We start from the raw sequence: 6,783 nt of genomic DNA on the forward strand, positions 1-6,783 counted from the left end.
CTTTTTAACTAAAAATATGATTTCTCTTATTTAATTAGATTTATTCTCATCGGTCTATTTTTTTAATTTATACATGTCTCCTTGAAAAACGATGTTTTTCTATTAATTATTGATTATTGCGACAAATATTATCGAAGTCTCAATAGTCGAATCGAGAACAAGTCCGTACGGAATTCGGGAAATCCAGATTCAAATCCTGGTTTAGATAATATTTTTAATTTTTTACAATAAATTATTTGCAATTTTTAAGATTCTTATTTTAACATTAAATTATATATAGATATATTAATTCTTATAAGATGTATATTAGCATCAATATTATTCAATTGTTTGTCAATTTAATGTGATATTACTACTCTAGTTTTATTCATGATTGCATTTCAAAACTTGAAAAAGATTTTAGCTTGCGGTTTGCAGAATTGATCATGTATTGTACATTCACACTGAAATATTGTATTTGAATACTAAGATCCACTTTGGCCAAAAATAGAATATCTCTTATTTGATATAACATAGTAATTATAACATAGTAATTATAAAAATGCAGCTCCTAATCAAAATATTTTACCATGTAATTATAGTCATAAACCAAAAAAAGTCATAAGTAAAAAAAAAACTGTTCTCTCAGTGTAGAAAAAAATTTTTTTTTAAATTTAATTTTTAAAGAAAAATATCGAAATTTTAAGTCAGTTGCCGTTGCAATATGTAGTGTGTATCTCGATTAGACCGATTTCAAGATCTCGACTATACAATTACTGTGTGGATCAAATGATACTTCTCCGACCTAATGTTTACACACGATATCCTGCCAAGACATTTCGTGCCTCTCACACATATAACGTCTTGCGGCTTTTAAACGCGGCTATCATTATTTCCTGCTGCAGCGTCCGTTATAAGACATCGTCGCCGCTGACATTCGGGGTCGCCTCGTTCACAAGTGGGACATGGCACACGTAGGCTACTCTTTATTGTGATGATCATTATTACGATTATAGATTCAGGTCAGGTGTATCCGCATAATGAGCCGCGTTACAATCCTGCAGAAATTCGGACGCGAGTTCTTTCGCGTGCGTAATTACATCGCGTTTACACTGTCATTGTCATTCCTGCACGAGATATGTACGTGTGTTTCTTTCTTTTTATTTTTTTTTCGTTGGAATTTCTCAATCTTTCAAGGTGTATCTCTTCCTTATTTTAAAAGTAATGCAACTGAAAAAATAATTCTTGAGTTATTATCATGCATAAATTAAATAAACATTATTCTCATAAAAAATTAAGTTACTTAATTTTATAAAAAAAATCGTCAAAAATTACAACTAAAAAGAATGATTTTTAAAAACTCGTCGAAATTGTCAATTGTTATTGTAATTTAAAAAAGTGATTTTTGAAGGGTTGTAAAATGAAAATGATAAAAATGATATTTAATATTAAGAATATATTCTTTTCGTCAATATCATTTGATCAGTCAATAATTTTCTCTCGAATTGAAAAATAGTTTTTCTTTTCTCAGAAACTTAATTTCTTTTAGTTGTATTACACGGAAAGGAGCGATATGTCTTTATTCCCGTCTGTATTAATTATTATATTTTCGTGCATATATTTTTATAAACGCGACAAATTTTGGTTTTTCTTTTATCGTTACTGAAAATGCAGTATAAAATACAAAAATTTGCATTCAATACTGTTCTTTTGTATTTAATATCTATTAAAATCTCCGTATAAAATGTCATAAAATTTTTTTTTATGTCGACTTATTTATTAATGCAATCTAATAGTTTACTGTATTACACTGTTTCGCATAAATGTCTCTTCATTTTTTCGAACGAATTTAAAGAATATATACATATACATGCGTGCGTATGATATGCGTGTGCATATATACGTATATTATATGCATACATATATTACATGCATACGGAGGACGGAACACGTGGTTGCATTTTATATCTGGAGTGCTCGCGAAACTATTTTTAGAGTGACGTTGCAGAGCACTGGACGTGTGTGTGGCGCGCCTAACGGTTAACCCTGACCCGGTAATAAATGTTATGCCCTCGAATAAGTAGCTATAGGTGCCTTACCTCCTGTTTGATAATCCGCCCCCTAAGCAACTCAGCTGATGGTTAGAAACTTGTAACAGAAATCGATCGTAGCGGAAAGTCGCTTAGCATTAACAGCGTGCTTGAGAAAATGCCTTTTTCATGAACGTCATAATGAAAAAAAATCAATGGACGCGATTACATTTTCCTTTTTATTTTCATAAAGCTTTAAGTATCTATTATCATGCGTTTTTTTTAATCGAAAAGAAAAATTTGCTTATCGAATAAATTGTGAATGTACTTATTATTTATAAGAGGAGAGAAATGTAATTTTTCTAGAAAGAGAAATTTCATTTAATATGACAAAATTTTGGATACATTTTAATTTGTAATGTATTTGATAAATAGTTAATAAAATAAAATTGTATAGCTGTTCTAAATATAGTGCATATAATTATTTATCGATATAAGATACAAGAGATAAATATAATACTTTACTGGTTTTAAACTTTTTAAGATACCAATAACTGAATGCGTAGGAATTCTGAAAAGTCGATATAATCCGCAATCAATAGTTCGAGTACAGTTTGAGATTGTCTCTCTAGTTTAGTCTATGCAGCCTTAGCTTCAAAATGCAATCAATAACGGATATTTGATGGAATAATCCATCATCTAAATAAATTGGTCGTCTAGTGCCATGATTATTGCAATTAATAATTATTAAAATATTATATCTCACAGAACTCTGTAACTACCTTGTCTGCATAATTAAGACACCCTTTTAGAATTTAATCTTACACAAAGTTATTAATTGTGCATTTGCAATTATTTTTTTAAAGCTCTTATTTTATCTTTATTTTAAAGTATTCTTATTTGATTTATCATCTTTCACTTTGTGATTTCATATTTGTTTTCATCTTATTATCCGATCAGCATAATACTGGTTAAGTCGATAACACATAGGAAAACAATTCGGAAACGGTCCAATCAGTTCGCATCCTAATGGCACGTTATTCCGACAGACATTTGTAGAGAATAGTTTTCCTCGTTTTAACAATTGAGTGAATATAGACACACTTCAGAAGATTGTAGCCGTCTGATCTGATCGTCGATGCTCTTTCCCAAATCTCTTTATTCACTCATTTTCATCAGCTATACTGACGATGAGTGATCGCAGCTGTAATTTTGTCACCTGATTTGCATTCGAGTATGAATATGATTACATTAGAGTTTCTTTGTCACGTTTTATCGTAGTGTTTTAATAGGACGCATTTGCATATCGAAATTAAATGTAACGAGCAAATAACGCGCACATTTTTGCTTACAATCACGATTTTTTTTAGCACAGTTCATTTGCACGCGCGCCAGATATATTATTTTCCAATTAATAAATAATGAATATTAAGTATATGTTAAAATTGATTAGATCTTGATTAGATTTTTAACCCATAATTTAAACATATGAAACAGTTGACTCTGGGATACTTTTAATTTTTAAATAGCATTGTATGCGTGTGTAATGATTGTATGTGTGCGTGCGTACGTGTGTGTGCGTGGTGCGTGCGCGCGCGCGCGCGCGCGTGTGTGTGTGTGTGTGTGTGTGTGTGTGTGTGTGGAATAATATTATTTTCATAATTTTATTTTTCACAGTTTTTTATTTATAAGCTAATTATCATATCATACTTTTATTAATAATGTGAAAACTTAAGTGTTTCAATTTTTTATATAGTTAAAAATTTTAAAACTTTTAAAATTAATAATAAAAAATTTTATATAAAGATTATGCGTTTCATGGGTTTTTCACATTCTTGGAATGTCAATATTTCATCAACCTTGCAGTCCACTTCATCAGGGCGAGGAGCAGCCTGATATTGATGAAATGAACTGCAAGGTTCATGAAACATTGGCATTCCAAGAATGTATCCGAACACGGAGAAAACCCGCAAAACGCATAATCTGTATATAGAAAGCACCCGTGGAAGCCTCAAGAATACTAACAAAAAATTTTAATAAAGTTGATGATACAAGAGCGTTGTCAGTAATTCTCTGAAAAAAAAGAGTAATTAAAAGTTAAAGGTACATTTTAAAAATAATATACTTAGTCTATTTCATGCTCAGTGTGGCACCAATCATAATATAATCATTATTGCTTGTTGTTGAAACCTCCTGACTGAGATTTTCAGTCAGAATTTTGAGTAAAAAAATCCTTCAAATCTTTTGAATGTATCAAGATAATTGTTTCAAAATAAATATTCGTGCTTCTCGGCCGTTTTCATTTCCATGATTGATCAGATATTTTCAATCAGATTTATGTCCGGAGATTGGGAAAGCTAATCCATCTATTGATGTCATTTTTATGTTCGTGAAAATTTCATAAAAATCATATTTCCTTGAAAGCTTGACGACAAGCTATAATTAACATTAATGATAATTGGATGTCATACTAAGTAAATTTTAGTAAATGTAATGTACTTTTAAAATATACTTTAATTTTTTAAATATTACTCATCAATCAGAGAACTACTGATAATATTCTTGTGGCACTGGTTGTAGATCTCAAGGACACATATGTTTCTTTAACATCATAAAAAATATCTGTTACGGGCTAGAGAACTTTATATGAGAAGACACATAAAAATAATTCGTATTTCTCGCTTCAAGCAATTCTTGGTAAAATTCAACGTGATCAATATGCACGTGTCATTTTTCATTGGAGGATGAATTTCGGTGAACGCAGGGTTCCAAGACAGGCATAATATTTTAGCGAAAGTTCAACGGCCACGTCTGGCGCGAAATCAAGAACACATTGTCATCTGTGTGCCAGACGTCGTGAACGCTGCGATATCGGACGGTGAATTAAAAGTACGACGTTGACTGACTTATCTTTATAAAGTATCCTTGCCGAGCGGTGTGGCAAATGGATTTTCCAGCACTTGACAAGTGACAAGTTCGACGAGCCGAGCGTGACAATGCGGTCGACCAAGTTAAATCCATCGTTAACTTTCGACGATGCACGTATCATTAATATTGTATTTCGATCGAGACATTAAATGATAATTAAAATGATAATATAATTAATGAAGAGAACTCAATCCGGTAGTCGAAACTTGTAATATTTATGTTTATGATATCTGCTGTTTAATTTTCTATTAATTACATGTTTTATATTTGAATGTAGACTGTTTTCTTCATTTTTATTTTTTTTTATTTGTATTTTATTCTATCTAATTGTATTAAATTCTATTTTCTATGTGTTTGACTCTTATTTTTCCCTTTATTTATTGTTATTTAATTTTTAAATTATAAAATTATATAATTTTAAATTATATTTAATTTTTTAATTATTATCAACATTAAATATTAAATATTAATGATTGTAAATTAAACTCATTAATATTCATTGTTGAAAAAAATAGGAATTTAGTCTTATAGTATAATTAAATATCGTACACGGAAAGAGCGAATTTATTGAAGTATCTAAAAATTTTAATATCAATCTGAAAGTAATTTTATTTGACCGTCAAAATAATTGTATAGGAATCTCAAATATGACAAAGTTATTTTAATGAAATTATTTTCAGATCTGTATCAACTAAATTTTTAGATTCTAGCAAAACTAATTTTTCCGTATATGTATATACATGGAAAGAACGATTTTGTTAAAATATCTAAAAAGAACACTAGATAATAGAGAGATTTAAAAATAATTTATTAGATTTATCAAAATAATTAAATGAAGAGCTCAAGTTGGTTGCTAGTATGTCACAATTTTTTGCAACATTGTTTATTATGCTTTAGCAATCTACTTAATAATTTTAATAATTTAAAACAAAATTATTTTCAAATCTGTATCTAGCTAAATTTTTAGTTTTACTTTAGCAAAATCTTTCTCATTCTTTCCATGTAGAAATTTTATGTAAAGGGATACGAAAGGATAAGATGTATAAATAAGAATGTAAAATTATAAAACGAAAATGCAAGGTTGAGTAGTGCTAAGTTAAAAACATAAAAGTTAAAAAGTTAATTAATTTTAACTTAACTTACATAAGTTACATTTTAGACTCTTAACTTTTTAACTTTATTTAGTTACATTTTATCCGTAACTATTAATTTTTTATTTTATTTTTTTTAAGTTAAGTCTTAGACATAATATGCGGCAATAGTGATAGCTCAAAATGAGGTGAAAATTACAAAAAAGAGCAAATTTACTTGACCATTGAAATTATAAATATTTTAGTGAATTTGTTCATTTTTGTGATTTTCATCTCATTTCAAATTACACACTCGAGTCCCAGATTTCAATCTGTCAGAAACCATATTTCGATCTATCTAATTTCTGATAGGTTGGAATCTATTATTCCTTATTATTAAAATATAACATATCAATACCATTTTCGGCTCACGTTGAACTCACATTGACTGTTCAGTGTAAGAGAATTCATTTTCGATAACTTATGAGGAAAGATGTCCGACATTTCGAAATGGCCTTATTACTTACATTTAATAAGTATATGAATAAAATATTCAATCAGTATATATAATCAATCACTATATAGTCTATACAAACAATATATGTAAACAAAACAAATATAAATACAAAACAAATATAGAGAGTATTTTTTAAATGAAGTATCTATTTGTCATTTCCGTTTGTAAGACTGAAACCCTGGAATCTTAAAATAAAAAAATAAAAAAAAATAAATTTAACTTTTAACTTTTAATTCAATTAATTTTATTATATATATTA

At 28.7% G+C, this 6,783-nt stretch overlaps 1 protein-coding gene across 8 annotated transcripts in view; it reads left to right on the top strand.

Moving 5' to 3' along the window:
- Window positions 1-6,783, top strand: part of LOC108692208 (potassium voltage-gated channel subfamily H member 6) — a 219,153-nt gene that overhangs the window by 73,229 nt on the left and 139,141 nt on the right. The gene's annotated exons all lie outside the window — the stretch shown is intronic.

Source organism: Atta colombica, unplaced genomic scaffold (assembly GCF_001594045.1).
Source record: "Atta colombica isolate Treedump-2 unplaced genomic scaffold, Acol1.0 scaffold65, whole genome shotgun sequence".
Lineage (NCBI taxonomy): Eukaryota > Metazoa > Arthropoda > Insecta > Hymenoptera > Formicidae > Atta > Atta colombica.